This window comes from Mustela erminea, chromosome 8, assembly GCF_009829155.1.
Source record: "Mustela erminea isolate mMusErm1 chromosome 8, mMusErm1.Pri, whole genome shotgun sequence".
NCBI classification, from domain to species: domain Eukaryota; kingdom Metazoa; phylum Chordata; class Mammalia; order Carnivora; family Mustelidae; genus Mustela; species Mustela erminea.
Genome location: NC_045621.1, coordinates 39,106,099 through 39,123,355, shown reverse-complemented (window position 1 = coordinate 39,123,355; position 17,257 = coordinate 39,106,099). Strand labels below are relative to the sequence as shown.

At 44.4% G+C, this 17,257-nt stretch overlaps 2 long non-coding RNA genes across 2 annotated transcripts; both read left to right on the top strand.

Annotated features, from left to right (window-relative positions):
- Positions 1-1,503: 1,503 nt before the first annotated feature.
- LOC116597437 lies at positions 1,504-8,201 on the top strand. The gene is made up of 3 exons (XR_004288601.1): positions 1,504-1,869; positions 7,811-7,929; positions 8,070-8,201. It is a non-coding gene; the product is annotated as an uncharacterized LOC116597437 (long non-coding RNA).
- Positions 8,202-13,319: 5,118 nt separating this feature from the next.
- On the top strand, positions 13,320-15,376 carry LOC116597439. The gene is made up of 2 exons (XR_004288603.1): positions 13,320-13,503; positions 15,046-15,376. It is a non-coding gene; the product is annotated as an uncharacterized LOC116597439 (long non-coding RNA).
- The last annotated feature ends 1,881 nt before the right edge of the window (positions 15,377-17,257 follow it).

Below are 17,257 nucleotides of genomic sequence, written 5' to 3'. Positions count from 1 at the left end.
GTGCTCAACACAGAAGAGCTGGGAACAGCAGGAAGTATAAACAACTGGGGAGACCCCATTCCCTCCCTGGAGAGGCCACTTCCCTGCTGAGCCTGTTCCCCACTCTCTGGTCTGTACCCCACAAATGGCCTCTTTCCCACACACCCTATCACCTGCCTTTTCTACTTCAACCCCATCCTCTCAAATATGAATTTGGCGGCATCTCCTGTTTAAATGCCCCCCTAGAACAAAGTTCTCAGGCCTGATTAGAAACTGGGGCTTGACCCCTGATTCCCTCTGTAGCCAGGCCCTGAACTTGTTTCATGGCTTCCTCCAGGAAGCTTTTTAAATCTTGCCAGGTAGGGGCCTCCTTTCCAGCTTCATCGTGTTGCCCTTTACTGCCCACTTCTTTGTTTCTCTCACCGACTGTCCAAAATTGTCACTGTGTGACCCCATTGCAAAGTGGGGGCCATGGCACGAACCCAATGAGCCGGGAGGAAAGAATAGAGGAAAGGTTAAGAATAGCATAGAGTAGTAAGCAGGTGGTTATGCTTTGCATGTAAACTCAGCAAAGTTAAAAGAATCCAAAACAGGCCAGAAACATGATCATTTTCACGGCTGCTCCAAAATGCAGGAAGCTGAGGTTGCACTCGTGGGTCTGCACACAGCCCAGGGCAGTTAGCCGCACACACCAGATTCACGAATCCACGCACCTGTGCACATCTTGGGTTCATGTAAACCCGAGTCCGTACATACACGGACCTGTGTAGGCAGCCAGTCGGAGCAAAAACAATTGTGCGCATACTCGGGTGGAAGCATCCTCGAGATGCAGCACACAGAAGACACGTGGAAATCCACCGGTTAGTGCACGTCAGATGGTGCACACACAAATTTGGGCATACTGGGGCGTGCGCACTAGCCCGAGATTGTGCACACGTGGCAAGATGCACACCCCAGGGTTGTGCACATACGAGGCCATGCATGCCGCCCCGCCCCCCTCGCCGGGGGCCAGCTTGCGCGCCCACTCGGATGCTTGGATGAGGTGAAAGAGCCCATTTCTCCCAATACTCTGACATAGTTTCAGCGTCTGGGCGCCATCTTCGCCTCGCGAGCAGCGGAAAGATCAGCAGGACAAGCAGCCCCTGCGCTGGGGCCTTTGTTGTCCCGGCTTCCGGGCGTCCATCATGCGGAGGCCCCGCGCGCTCGAGCACGAAATGGCGGTTGGGGGCGGGGCGGGACTGGGCGACCAAGAGCAAGGCCCATCCCGACTCCCGACAGGGCGCGCCGTCCCGCCTCCTTGCGCAGGCGCACAGCACGGCGCGCGTTCCCGCGTTCCCTCCGACGCGCGCCGGGACACAAAGGGCTGGAGGGAAAGCACGGAGCGCGGCCGACATCCTCGGAGCGGCTACTGGTCCGGAGCGGCCTGGCGCGGACTGTCGGGGCCGGAGCCGGGCTCACCGGAACAGCGCGCTGGGGCGCCTGGTGGGGCGTTGTGCAGCGCTCCTTCCCCTCCCTTCGCCCTCCCTCAACGGTCGCAACGGCCCAGCGAGCCGTGGTGGGGCCGAGCGGGAGCGCACGGCGCAGGCGTAGAGCTCGCAGCCTCTGCGGGGAAAGCCGGGCGCCTCCATTTTCCCTCGCGCTCCCTGATTGCGGGGCTGGGTGCGGTGGAAGCGAGTGGTGGCCTTTAAAGTCCGAGGCCTTCTCTCCACAAATTCTTTCTTCGTTCCGCGCAGCTGAGCGCGGGATCTGTCCAAGTAGCTCTTCGTAAAGTTTTGGAATGTGATAAAAAAAAAAGACACCTCCGCAAATTACTACAGTAGTTGGCAAACTTGATACTTCCAATTGGAAATGTGGGTTTGGGGAAGGATTGAGAACACTGATGCAGAAAAGGTAAAATCTTTTCTCCTAGGGGATGTTAAAAACAGTAATCAATACAACTTTAGAAAAAGTATTTTTCATAAAACAAGTAACGCGTGTTCTTAGTAGAAAGTTTCGAAAGGAGTCATAATCGCTGGGCATTCACTGAGTAGTTACATGCCAGACCCTGTTTTAAGTGCTCTAATTTTCCTAACCAGGTACAGATGGAGAAATAAGCACAGAGAGGTTAAGTACACAATAGTACTTAAAGGAAAATGGGAAAAGTAGTAAACCGACCTTCCAAAACAACCACTATTTAATAATAAACTGGCCTGGTTCCTGCCAGTTTTTTTCTCTGCCTTAAGTTTGGTTCAGGGGCAGCTGGGTGGCTCAGTTGGTTAAGCGGCTGTCTTCTGCTCAGGTCCTGATCCTGCTGTCCTGGGATCAAGCCCCCTTGGGGCTGCGTGGTAAGCAGGGAGTCTGCTTCTCCCTCTCCGCTTCCCACCCACCATCCCATGCTTGCTCGCTCTCAAATAAGTAAAATCTTAAACATAAGTTTGATTTAAGTTACATTCAGCCTATGGCATCTTGAATAACAGAGCTGTGGTCTGGCAAATAGAAAAGGTTTAGAGGCTCAGAGGGAGCCCGGAAATGTTCTGGTTGTCTTTGGGGCACATCGGCCCTCTGAGGTCCAGGAGACTGCACTAGGTGATGCATGAAGAGCACCCCCAACTCTAGAATGTTGTCCTCTAGTGATCTTGGAGAATTCACATGACTCGTGGTCATTTCTGGGAGTCGGGAGGAAGAGCCCCCTTATTCCTGCCTTTTGTTACTGTAGCCATTTCTCAGGTCATAATTGCCGTAATTTCCCAAGCGTATTTGGGCCTATGAGGAAGGTATTTTCACTGAATAGAGTTAGGTCAGTTGAAGACAGGGCAGAGCCAGTGCAACTCCTCATTTACAGATGAAGCTGCTGAGATTTAGGGCCAGAAGCTGGGGACAAATCCCCCAATTAAAAGCAAAGCAGAGATACCTCATCCAAATTGAGGCATCTGCCTTGCAGCCTCAGTCCCCAAGTCCTCAGCTTCCATGGGATCTGTTACGTCTTTTTATGTCTTGAAAATTTTAACAATACAGAGATCCCAACACCCAGCTGTTAAATGATAGGTACTTATCTTGCTTGGTGAAAGATTGTCTATTCTGAGCAGGTGAGGGCTAGACAGCCAGATCCTTCCCATTAATCCTTAAAGGATTCACCTGTTTGTCAAAATTCTTCTTATCCCATTTTTAGTTTACTGGTCTAAAGCATACTGTCCTTTAATTAGTTTCTTCTATTGCAATATGAATTTGGTTTCTTTTTAAACTGTGTAGTGTAAGTCATTTACTTTTATTCACTATTACTTCATTATAAGGAGGAAACCCTATGCTCTTTTAATTTTAGAAGTGGAAAAAGGAGGAAATGGAACCAGAATATGGTTTCAGGTCTCACACACAGAAATACCCTGTCTTCTTGGTCTCTCTCTTTATTGAATCACAGATTCCTAATAAGCATTTTGAAATGTTCATAGAAAATAAAAAAGTTTCAGTGACTGAAAAACTTTCTAGATAATTGCCTTTCCTTACATCTTGTAGAAGAAAATACTTTAAATACCAGTTTGTGGCTTTGCCAAGTTACTTATCTCCTGATTCTGTGTTCTCATATATATGATGTGGATAAGAATATGTCCTGGCAGAGTTTGGGGGGATGATTGGAGATGGTATTTGTAAAGTGCCTGGACCATAGTAGGTGCTCAATAAATAAGTGATAGCAACTGTGTTTGGTTGCTGTTTTGTGTCAAGGAAGTGTCAGAATTAACTAGTTGGTTGTCTTTGAGAAAATATTAATATAGTTCACTGCTGATCACAGCCTTGTGCTCAGTTTTACCCTAAACATCCACGACTGCTCAGAAGCAAGTGTTGATGAGGATATGGAGATAAAGGAACCCTCTTGTGCTATTGGTGGGAATGCAAACTGGTCCAGCCACGATGGAGAACAGCATGGAGGGTCCTCAAAAAATTAAAAATGGAACTACCCTGTGATCCAGTGGTCACACTAGTGAGTACCCCCAAAATACAAAAAACACTAATCAAATGGATACATGCACCCCTATGTTTATTGCAGCATTATTTCAGTAGCCAAACTATGGTAGCAGCCTAGGAGTCCATCAATAGATAAATGGATAAAGAAGATGTGGTATATATATATACAATGGGATATTATTTAGCCATAAAAAAGAATGCGATCTTGCCATTTGCAATGAAATGGATGGAGCTAGAGAGTATATTGCTAAGCAAAATAAGTCCATTAGAGAGGGACAAATACCATATGATTTCACTCATGTGGAATTTCAGAAATAAAACAGACAAGCAAAAAAGAGAGAGAGAGAAAGAGAAACAAACCAAGAAACATACTCTTGATTATAGAAATCAACCTGATGCTTATCAGAGAGCAGGTGGGTGGCAGGGTAGTAAAGAGCACTTTTATTATGATAAAATAAAATGATAAAAAAAGACTGCTCAGGGGCGCCTCGGTGGCTTAAAATAAAATCTTAAGAAAAAAAGAACTTCTTGATAAAAAAGTTTTGAGCAGGGGCACCTGGGTGGCTCAGTGGGTTAAAGCCTCTGCCTTCAGCTTAGGTCGTGGTCTCAGGGTCTTGGGATCAAACCCCCCATTGTGCTCTCTGCTCGGTGGGGAGCCTGCTTCCCCCACTGCCTGCCTCTCTGCCTACGTGTGATCTCTCTCTCTGTCAAATGAATAAATGGAATTAAAAAAAAAAAAAAGACTACTCAAAACCTTTTTTTTTTTTTAAGATTTTATTTATTTATTTGACAGACAGATCACAAGTAGGCGGAGAGGCAGGCAGAGAGAGAGGAGGAAGCAGGCTCCCCGCTGAGCAGAGAGCCCAATGTGGGGCTCGATCCCAGGATCCTGAGATCATGAACTGAGCCGAAGGCTGAGGCTTTAACCCACTGAGCCACCCAGGTGCCCCTGCTCAAAACTTTTTTATCAAGAAGTTCTTTTTTTCTTAAGATTTTATTTTTTTATTTGACAGAGAAGATCACAAATAGGCAGAGAGGCAGGCAGAGAGAGAGGGGGAAGCAGGCTCCCTGCTCAGCAGGCAACCCAATGTGCTTGATCCCAGGACCCTGGGATCATGACCCAAGCCAAAGGGAGAGGCTTAACCCACTGAGGCACCTAGGCACCCCTTGATCAAGAAGTTTTAAAATTCACTACAGAAACAAGTTAGGTGCTTGGTTGATGCATCAGGCACATGTATTATCTGAGTAAATAATAAAAGGGCTTATGTGAAATGGACCCATGTAAGGTATATCTTTGAAAGGGCTGGAAAGATGGGACTTGACATCAGTTGGGACCTTGCAGGGGAAGGAGCCCTGCCCTTTCAGAGCAGCAGGGCTTGCTGAAAACCACAGTGTTCTACGCTCAGTGGATTTGTGCATGCCTCCTCTGTTTCATTCCTGGTGGCAGGAGGTAGAATGGTGAACAAAACAACCCATCCCTGCTTTCATGGAGCCTAAAGTCTACTGAGGATGCCTGACCCTGAGCAAATGACCACGGTGGTGAATGTAGGTGGGTGCTACACAAGCTGGCAATGGCCCTGCCTTAGGCATAAGACAGGAGGGCTTCTGGGATGCAGTGGTGCCTTGGCTGGGCTTAGCCTTCTCTTAGTCTCTGAATAGGGAAGAAACATATTAAACCCCAACAACTGAATACGTCCACAAAGGCTGGTCATGGGAGCTAAGGGGTGGGAGAGATAGGAGCTTAGACACAGAAAAATGCCAGACTATGGGGATTTCTGTAGGAGTATAGGAGAAGAAAAACTGTTTTTTCTCTGTCCACCTTAATTTCTCTGACAGGAGCCATGTAATTAGACTACAAACACAGATTACCCAGAGAAAAATAAACAAGTTTATTAAATATTTTATTTATTTATTTGATAGATATAGCAAGAAAGGGAACACAAGCAGGCAGAGGGGGAGAGGGAGAACCAGGCTTCCTGCTGAGCAGGGAGCCAAGACAGGACTCAGTCCCAGGACCCCAGGATCATGACCCTGAGCTGAAGGCAGACACTTAACAATTGAGCCACCCAGGCACCCCAAACAAGTTTATTAAAAAGTGCATCACACATACACAGGGGAGCACCCAGTGATGAGTAACTCAAAGGAGTGGTTAGAACTTGGGCTTATTATAGCATATTAACAAAAGAACAATACATTTTTAGAGAAGTGACACGACAAAGGAAAAGGACTTTTGAGTTTCTAGGGAGGCAAGTTGTGAGAAAGAATGTATATAGGGAAGTAATGTTAGGCAAGGTTTGTTACTTAGGCTCCTCTGGTGCCATCTCCAGGCTGATAAGGGTCTAGAGTTTTCTCTGGTGACTGACTTCCGTCCTTCCTGGTAGAGAGGGGAGTGGGGACATTTCTGTAAACTTATGTCTTGCTTTTAGGCAAATAAGAGGAGGGCAGAGAGTTTTTCTGGTATCTGTTTCTTCTTAATTGCCTTCTACTCAAAATAATCCTTATGCCAATGTGGCATATTTGGGGTGGTGTATTCTACTACTCTTCTCCAGCTTTGCTTTACTAAATTGTTAAATATTCTTCTCATTAGACCAGTATTTTGTTTTGTTTTTTACATATAACATACCATAAAATTTACCCCTTTAAAATATATAACTCAGTCAATACAACATGCTTAGTCAGTAGAGCATGCAACTTATTTTTTTTTTTAATATTTTATTTATTTATTTGACAGACAGAGGTCACAAGTAGGCAGAGAGGCAGGCAGAGAGCGAGAGGAGGAAGCAGGTGCCCCGCATCAGGCTCTCTGCTCAGTGGGGAGCCTGCTTCCTCCTCTCTCTCTCTGCTTGCCTCTCTGCTTACTTGTGATCTCTCTCTGTCAAATAAATAAATAAAATCTAAAAAAAAAAAGTGATGTAATTCAGTAGTTTTAAAATATATTCATGAAGTTGCACGATCATCCACACAAATTTCAGAGTACTTCATCACCCCAAAAGAGACCCTAGACTCATTAGCACTCATTTATCATCTGCCCCTTCTGCCAGCCCCACCAGTAATCTGCTTTCTGTTTCTACAGATTTACCTATTATGGACATTTCATATAAACAGAATCCAAAATGTGTGCTCTTGTGTCTGACTTCTTTCATTCAGCATAATTTTTAAAAATTCTCTAAGGTTGTAGCATGTATCCATATCCCCATTTCTTTTCGTGGCTGAACGATACTCCTTGTGTGGCTATAAGTCACAAAACTCTTGAGCGGAAGGTGTGTATGTCTGTGATAGGAGCCAGTGCCTTGAAGTCCAGCCTCAGTGTGAGAACTACTGTACTTTGTATGGCATTTCAACTGCCTGGGCTTTACCCTCATTGGCTGTATGTCTGGACAAATCACTTTCTTTGTGCTCATTTTCCTCTCATGAATGGAAATAACAGTAATAACTCTCATAGGGTTGGTGAATTAAATGAGTTTATACATTGAAAGGCCTTAGAAAAGTTCCTGGTGTAAAAGTCCAGTAGTTATGATGAAAAAAAAAATAGTCTGGCAGATGCAGAACTCCCCACTGATTAGCACACTGCCCTTTGTTCCAAATCTTCCAAACAGCTACATGGCTACTTTATAAAACTTGGAATTACAACAAGGTCTGACTATAAGAGGAAATGAGTTGAAGATAGCAATTTCTGTACCTTTTTTAGGTGAAGGGCAACAGAATATGCCACCCCAAAATGTGCCACTTTGGCATGAAGATTATTTTGAGCTGAAGGCAATCAAGTCTCTGCAGACTCAAGAAAAACTTTTACCTCTCCCTTAATTGTCTAAAAGAATTTAGATGGGGAGCCTGGCCCAGAAAGAAAGTTATTACCAGAGATAACTTTTTCTTTTTTTTTTTTTTAATCTGAAAGACCCACATGGTAGGGCCAACATCTGCCTAGGAAACATCTGCTCTTCTCATCTTCCTGCAAATTGCCCTCCTCCCCTTTGAAGCCCCAGCCCCATCTCTTTCCTCAGCTCAGGCTGGCATGTGAGTCTCCATTGCCTGACTGCCTCTGGGTCTCATATTTTTATGGGGGCCCCCCGTACATAAATAAATAAATTTCTTTTTAAAAATAAAATAACATTTTTTCTTTTTCTCCTATTAATCTGTTTTTATGTCAACTGAAGTATTAGAGCAGCCAAAGAACCTAGAAAGAAAGAAGGAAAAATTCTCCCCCCGGCACCCCCTGACAGTTTGGTGACCTGCAAAGGGACATTCACTGGCTGGACACAGCTTCCTCCAGGGAGGCTGCCACTGAGAGAGCCGCAGAAGGTAAGAATTCTTACCAGATCAGTCTCCTGGAGCTCCACCTGTAGAATCCAGTGGAAGCGAGCGTGGGGAGTCCTCTTTCCTTTTTCTAAATTCAGATTAGCAGGAGAAAATGTTTGAAGTAGTTCCTTGAGTATGGTGACTCTGGTAAAGATTTGTTATGAGTACTCTCAGGTCTACCGAGATAGTCATTGTTTCCTTTGGTCTCTGTCCTTTGTGTCCTTTGCCATGAGAAGGAGAATCGTAGCCCACATGAGCTTTTTCCTTTCATCCCATCCCATGTCTTGAGAGCTTGGCTTTATGACCAGGGAGAATATTCTCACTGGAAGAGGCATGTACTGGCATGCATTGGCATATAGCCCAGTAGGTTCCAGATCCAAAAAACAGCCCTGTCTTTGTCTGACTGAGCCAACTCTCAGGGGAATTTGTCTTAAGGGGTTCTGGTCCATAAGGGACCCTTGTTGGTGATGGTGATGGAAGAGTCCCAGATGGCAGGTCTGGGACTGGAGGTGTCTCACGTTCTCACAGGAGACCAGAACCACCATTCTTACTGCTTGTGACATTGAAGGTCTTGGCTTTCTTAGGCTAATTATGGGAGCGAACTTTCCGGATCTTCTGAGGACTGCATCCTCAGCACCCTCTTTTGGAATGCTTCTTGCATCCGTGGCTAAACCGTAAAAAGATTTAATTGGTGTGAGTCACTATTGAGATTAATATAAAATCCTTACTTGTCAATGGCCAGATAACACATCCTCTGAACAGGCTGTATTTAAAATAGGAAATTTAGAGAGCTCTCATCTAACAATTGTCTTATTGATACTTATGAAAAAAAAAAAATTTTTTTTTTTGTCCCTAAAAAAAGGGACACAAAGGAGTATAACTTCTAGGCTCAGAGACTCCCTTAGCAAGATGAAAGTACAGAAATTAGACTTAGAACAGAAATTAACGCCCACATTCAAGGTAAATTCCCCTTCTCAAAATCCTGTCCCGCCTTCCTGTTCCAGCTTTCCCTTTTCCTTTGAGATTTGTGGAGAGCGTCCTGACTTGATCTCCAGGCCTGGGGTACTGGTTACCTATGTAAATGCTAAGGACCAAGAAGTGAATTTTGGAGAAGAACGGTTGGGGGTGGGGCAGGGCTCACTTCCATGTTTCTTCCAACTCTTCCTACACTCCAGGGCTTTGTAATCAGGCTCTGCCTGCCTTAGATCTTCCTATGCAGTGTCTTTTGTAGGACTGTCCTGGATCCTGACCACAAAGAATTCTTTTTTTTTTTTTTTTTTTAAATATTTTATTTTGTTTTTTTGACAGAGATCACAAGTAGGCAGAGAGGCAGGCAGAGGGAGAGAGGTGGAAGCAGACTCCCTGCAGAGCAGATAGCCTGATTCGGGGCTCCATCCCAGGACCCTGAGATCATGACCTGAGCTGAAGGCAGAGGCTTTAACCCACTGAGCCACCCAGGTGCCCCACCACAAAGAATTCTTGCAAACGGAAACACATAGCAGAACTTTAAAGGATAACATCCTTTTACCTCCATTTCCAGCATATCCTACCAAATTTAGAGAAGAGTTAGAAAGATCATCGGACATTCACACCCCACTCACACGAACCTTGCTTAGCCGCTAAGGGGTGTTTTTTCTACCTGTGATTATACATAGTTAATAGACAAGCCAGAAGGCTCCCTGAGGAAAACCCCCCCTCACGGAGTAAACAGATGACCAGAATTTCTCCTAGGCAATCCTAAAAATACTGTTCAGGGAGTGAACATAAATACATAAAATCTTAAAAACAACAAGTTGATTGGTTAATTAAAACAGACATGTCCTCAGGGGTGCCTGGGTGGCTCAGTCAGTTCGAGTAGCCAACTATTGATTCCTGCTCAGGTCATATCTCAGAGTCCGGGATCCTGCTCCAGGCCACGTAGGGAGTCTGCTTGAGCGTGTCTCTCTCCTTCTCCTTCGCCTCTCTCCTTGATCATGCGCTCCCTCTCTTTCTCAAATAAATAAAAAAATCTTTTTTTAAAAAAGATTTTATTTATTTGACAGAGAGAGATACAGAGAGAGAGGAACACAACCAGGGGGAGTGGGAGAGGGAAAAGCAGGCTTCCGGCTAAGCAGAGAGTCTGACATGGGGCTCCATCCTAGGACTCTGGGATCCGGACCAGGGCCGAAGGCAGATGCTTAATAACTGAGCCACCCAGGCACCCCATAAAAAAATAAATCTTAAAAAAAAAAAAAAAAAGACATGTTTTCACAATCTCAGTATTAAATATAATCCAGACATGCAACTTTTATTCTACCTGGGTTTTCTAGTCAAAAAAATTTGGGGCACCTGGGTGGCTTAGTCATTAAGTGTCTGCCTTTGGCTCAGGTCATGATCGCAGGGTCCTGGGACAGAGCTCCACATCAGGCTCCCTGCTCAACGGGAAGCATGCTTTCCCTCTCCCTCTCCCCTTGTTGTGTTCCTTCTCTCACTGTTTGTGTCTCTCTCTCTGTCAAATAAATAAATAAAATCTTAAAAAAAAAAATTCATGAGGGACGCCTGGGTGGCTCAGTTGGTTAAGCAGCTGCCTTCGGCTCGGGTCGTGACCCCAGCGTCCTGGGATCGAGTCCCGCATCGGGCTCCTTGCTCGGCGGGGAGCCTGCCTCTCCCTCTGCCTCTGCCTGCCATCCTGTCTGCCTGTGCTTGCTCTCTCGCCCTCTCTCTCTGATAAATAAATAAAATCTTAAAAAAAAAAAATTCATATCTCTGTTACAAAATTTGTCAGCAAGAAAAACAGCTTGGGATGAAGGCTAACTCCATCTAACGCCTCAGAAAGTTCTTGTGGGTAGTCTAAGCATAATTGTTGGGAACCAGTGACTTAGATAGATGTAATTGGAATAAGAACTTTTAGGTGAATTTTCCAGCCATTATTATGTTTTATGCTGTGTATCCTTAAAAATGCCTTCCCAAATCAGAGGCACCTGGCATAGTTGGCTGAGTGTCCAACAATTGATTTCAGCTCAGGTGGTGAGGTTGAGCCATGAACTGGGCTCAGTACAGAGTCCTGCCTGAGATTCTTTCCCTCCCCCTCTGCCCTCCTGCTTGTGCTACCTCTCTCTCCCAAATAAATAAATAAATCTAAAAAAAAGAAAAAGGCAAAAAACTCAGACCTTCCAAAATCATTTGATAATTTCCACCATTAGAGTTTTACAAAGTTAAGTAATAGAAATTCATTGAATATCTAGATCGTTTCCAAGTTAGATAAAATCTTGAAACATTAATTACTGAACATGGGTTTATCTACATTTTGCTTCTTATTATAGAGAAGCTAAAAGATGTTTGGATGTGTTTGTACTACATTGGAAAATTGTACTATAAAAAAAGTATATGCTTTCAGAAATTATGAAATGTATTTATAAATTTGCCAGTCTAAAGAACGCTAGTATAACAATTTGCGTCTTAGGTTTTACTAAGGGGTAACAATTTCTAAGGGTTAATGATTCTGATAAATGACATTAAAACTATGAGAAATAGGGGGACCTGGGTGGCTCAGTGGGTTAAGCCTCTGCCTTCCGCTCAGGTCATGGTCTCAGGGTCCTGGAATCAAGCCCCACATCGGGCTCTCTGCTCGGTGGGGAGTCTGCTTCTTCCCTCTCTCTCTGCCTGCCTCTCCGTCTACTTGTGATCTCTCTCTCTGTCAAATAAATAAATAAAATCTTTTTTTTTTTAAAGATTTATTTATTTATTTATTTGACAGAGAGAGAGATCACAAGCAGGCAGAGAGGCAGGCAGAGAGAGAGAGGAGGAAGCAGGCTCCCTGCTGAGCAGAGAGCCCAATGCGGGCCTCGATCCCAGGACCCTGAGATCATGACCTGAGCCGAAGGCAGCGGCTTAACCCACTGAGCCACCCAGGCGCCCAAATAAATAAAATCTTAAAAAAATTAAAAAAAACTATGAGAAATAGGGGTGTCTGACTGGTGTAGTTGGTGGTGTGTGAGACTCTTGATCTTGGGGTCATGAGTTCGAGCCCTGCATCGGGTGTAAAGATTATCTAAAAATCAAAAAATCTTGAAAAAAAAAATAGGAGAGGGCGCCTGGGTGGCTCAATGGGTTAAAGCCTCTGCCTTCAGCTCAGGTCATGGTCTCAGGGTCCTGGGATCAAGCCCCACATCGGGCTCTCTGCTCAGCAGGGAGCCTGCTTCCTCCTCTCTCTCTGCCTGCCTCTCTGCCTACTTGTGATCTCTGTCTGTCAAATAAATAAATAAAATCTTAAAAAAAACCAAACAAACAGAAATAGTAAGGGAAACAACCCTATATGCAAAGAAAGTAAGATGGGTTTCGTAAGAGGGATGTAATGAGGCATTTTGTCAAGGGAGCACGAGCATGATCAGGGAGAGGGACAGAGGGAGAAAGACAAGCAGACTACCCACTGTGCTGGGAACCCAATGTGGGGCTTGATCCCAGGACCCTGGGGTAGATGCTTAACTGACTGAGCCACCCAGATACTCCTCTCCTCAGATCTTTAACCATGGTCATTTATATACCTTAGCCATTTACACAGAGTTACTGTTTTACTCTGATGCTTTTGCAAAAGTGCTCTTGCAAAAGTGCTTCCTCCTCAAGGAAATTCATGGAAAGGACTTTGACAAAGATAGGTTTCTGATAACTTTAAGATCATAAGACTGAACTGGCTACGAATTTCTAGAACTAAAGGAAAAACTGAATTCAAGCAGAACAAAAATTAGAATGAGACTGAAGGAACTGAAAGGATGATTATAATTTTTTATGACTTTTTCTTTGAAATATTACTGGTTCTTTAATGTTCTGTTTTTTTCCAGATTTAAGGAGAATTTTTTCTCTTTTTTCTTTTTCTTTTTTTTTTAATATTTTATTTATTTATTTGACAGACAGAGATCACAAGTAGACAGAGAGTCTTTTTGCTTAAGTTAACTATGACTTACAGCAATTTGGTAAAGTATGTCTCTGTAAACAAGAGACATTTTCTCTTGTTTACCGACTTTTTCTCCCTGCTGATCCCTCCCGAATTGGGAAACTCAGCAAATATTCTTTACAACAGTATATTTATTTCCTCAAGTTCAGTAAGAATCTCTTCTCCTTGTAACAGGTATAATTGGAAACATTGGTTATATTACTGAGACTTTCACTGCGATGTCATATTTGAGAATAAAATACATCAATTCAGATATGATCAAACAGCTTTAAGGAACTAATGCTGACTTTATAGAGCCAATAATGGCCCTTGGAAAAAATGGCCTGGTACCCTGCTTATGGGGTTTCCAGCAATTTTACCAGGTAAGTAAAGAAGGTCACTTTCTGGCAGGCTCAGGAACCTTAGGATACTTTGGGGACCTCAGGAGAAAAAAAAATTCGCTCAAATCTATACATATTACAGGTAAAGTCTGGTGGTGGCTTCTTAGCCTTGAGAAGCTTTTAAAAGTCCAATATGAGATTCCTTATGAAAAGTTCCCAGCTGGGGTGTCTGGGGGGCTCAATAAGTTGGACGTCTGCCTTCAGCTCAGGACATAATCCCAGGATTCTGAGATGGAGCCCCTGCATTGGGCTCTCTGCTCTGCAGGGAGTCGGCTTCTTGCTCTCTCTCTGCCTGCCTCTCTGCCTAGTTGTGATCTCTGTCTATCAAATAAATAAGTAAAATCTTGGGATACCTGGGTGGCTCAGTGGGTTAAGGCCTCTGCCTTCAGCTTGGGCCTGGAATCGGGCCCCACATCGGGCTCTCTGCTTGGCGGAGAGCCTGCTTCCCCTCTCTCTCTGCCTGCCTCTCTGCCTACTTGTGATCTCTCTCTCTGTCAAATAAATAAATAAAAGCATTAAAAATAAATAAATAAATAGATAGATAGATAGATAAAATCTTTTTTTTTTTTTTTAAGATTTTATTTATTTATTTGACACAGAGAGATCACAAGTAGACGAGGCAGGCAGAGAGAGGGAAGCAGGCTCTCCGCTGAGCAGAGAGCCCGATGCGGGACTCGATCCCAGGACCCTGAGATCATGACCCGAGCCAAAGGCGGCGGCTTAACCCACTGAGCCACCCAAGCACCTGATAGGTAAAATCTTAAAAAAATATATTTAAAAAAGAAAAGAAGAGTTCCAGCAAAGCAGATTTGAAAGAACCTGTATGGTTAATCATTATTCTCGCACCACTTAAGTAAGTCATCAGGCCAAGTTTTTCAAACTAGACTTAATTTGTAAACAGATTAGTCTTACTGTGGTTGTCTTTGGTAGAAATGGGTAGCTCTCAAAGAAAATTATGTTTCAATGGAAACTGTAGTCCTTGTGGATATCAGATTCTAGTCCTGCTAATTGTCTTTCAGGTTTTGTTTCTACATGTTAAACTGGTCCTGGTCCTGAATTCTAGTTTCCTCTAATATTTGACTATGGCTCTTCAAACTAACATTTCCAATTTTCTGACAGTTAATGTACATGAGGAATTTTTTTTTAATATTTTATTTTTGGGGCGCCTGGGTGGCTCAGTGGGTTAAAGCCTCTGCCTTCCACTCAGGTCATGATCCCAGGGTCTTAGGATAGAGACCTGCATCAGGTTCTCTGCTCCGTGAGGAGCCTGCTTCCCTTCTCTCTCTCTCTGCCTGCCTCTCTGCCTATTTGTGATCTCTGTCTGTCAAATAAATAAAATCTTTAAAAAAAATTTTTTATTTTTAAGTAATCTCTACACCGGGCAGGGAGTTCGGACTCTCGGCCCCAAGATCAAGAGTCTCACTCTCTACCAACTGAGCCAGCCAGGCACCCTACATAGTCTTCTACTTTATTGACCTCTCTGACTTGGAATCATTGAGAACTAAAACTGCTCTTTCCCCAAAGCCAGGTGAACAAGCTAGAGCTGGACAACTTGATAAAACTTCAAAGAAATCACCACAATAGCTCATGTATGGACAACCTTAATGCCTCCGTGTCACAGAAGGATCACCAGAGACATTCAAACTGCCAACCAGAAAAATCTAGCAGGTTGCTGCTGCCCTTCCTTACTCCGTCTGAAGAGGTTAGGAGCCAGATATCTAGAAATCTCAACAGGCTGCCTTTAGAACTCAGAAACTGGGAGTGTAATCTTCTCCAGTCATTAACTGTTGTTTTTCTTTTGTTTCCATAGAAATGCTTCTTATTAAATATCTAATTGCTTGCACCATGGAACTAACTTTGGGAGTCTGCCTGCATTTCTGCCTCCTAAAATGAGACACAGCTCTTTAATTGAACTGGCCTATTCTCTGAACTAAGAGACTTGTCCAGTAGGATAGGGTGATTTACCAACTTAACTTACGAACTGCCTTATGCCTTATGTCTGCCTTAACGTCAATTGAATTATTAGACTAGCCAAATAATTTAGAAGGGTAAAAGGAAAATTTTTCCACCCTCACACAGGCATTTAGGATTTTGTAGTTGTGCAGACTTTTAAATTTGTCATTACCGATAATGAACTACGGGACTTTTCCTATATACGTACTTCTAAGGTCACCGAGTTTGAGAACAAACTGCTTTATTTATTTTTTTTTTAAGATTTATTTTAGTCTTTTAAGTAATAGCTCCACCCATCGTGGGGCTTGATCTTACAACCCTGAGATGAAGTTGCATGCTCTACTGGTTGAGCCAGCAAGGCACTCCAGAGAAGAAACTGCTTTATTTCCAATCAGTTGATTTAATTAAGAGTGTGTGCGAGTGTGGGGGTGTGAGTGGCTGGGCAGAGGGAGAGGGGGAGAGAGTCTTAGGCAGATTCTGAGCTGAGCTTGGAGCCTGACCCCAGGGTCGGGTGAGGGCACTTGATCATGGGACCTGGAGATCACGACCCAAGCCAAAACCAAGAGTTGGATGCCTAACTGACTGAGCCACCCAGGCACTAAATTTTAAAGAAATTATAATGAATTTTCAACATACAGAAAAGTAGCAGAATATGATTGCTCATGTACATTCAACAACATCTATTCTCATTTTTCAATTCTTGACAGATGTTTTTTGTTCCACAACTGGATGGGGGAGGCACACCCATTAGGTAGGAACCATCTTGCAAGGATCTGGGGAAACTGGTTTCATGGGCAGGTTGAGAAATGTATGCTTGCCTAGGCAGCAAGGACACTTTGTGGAAGGTGAGGCGGGGAGGGCTGTGCTCCACCCCCGTTCCCCACCTGGCCCCTCTGTGGGGCTTGGTATGGGATGAGAAGGCTCACTCTGGGAAGCTGACACCAGTACCATAATGAAGTTGTCTCCAGCACCGTGACTCTGGTGTCAACCAAGAGTAAGGCACACGGTGGTTGAGCTCACACTTAGGGTACCAGGGATCGTGTGGCAAGCAAAGTTGAATGGATATCGACAGGCTGTGGATCTAAAGGAGCACATTCAGGAGGGTAGAGGGCCTCTAGGTCAAGTACTCCAGACCCTCCCTGCTCAAGTGAGGCTCTGGGCCAGGGAGCTGATTAGAAATGGAGAATCTTGGGCTCCCTCCTCCCCAGAGCTGTTGCTCTAAATCATTCAAGATGACCCCAAATTTCAAATCTCACCCATTCTGGGTTGGCACGCAGCTAGTCCAGCCCTTACCAGAAAATGCAGAGATTCCTTTGGCAAGACCATGGAGAAGGGGGCACCTGGGGAGCTAGTCAGTTAAGCATCTGCCTTCGACTCAGGTCATGGTCCCAGGGTCCTGGGACAGAGTCCCACATCAGGCTCCCTGCTTAGCGGGAAGCCTGCTTCTCCCTCTCCCACTCCCCCTGCTTGTGTTCCCTCTCTCGCTGTGTGTCTCTCTCTGTCAAATCAATCAGTCAATCAATAAATAAAATATTTGGGGGAAAAAAAAGGACCCTGGAGAAGGATTGTCCAGATAATCCCAGCATCACCTCCATTCATGGGCAGTCCGTGGGCTAGGCGACGCGTCTTTCAGTCTTCTGTCAGTCACTGCTGGAAGGGGGGTGGGCTGTGGGCATGGCAAGGGGAATCTTCTTAACTGAAAACCCTGCTGAGAATAAGCCCCTTGCTGGTGCCCTGTTGGAAATTCCAAGCCCTCCAGCTAAAGTTTAAGGAAAACTTTTCC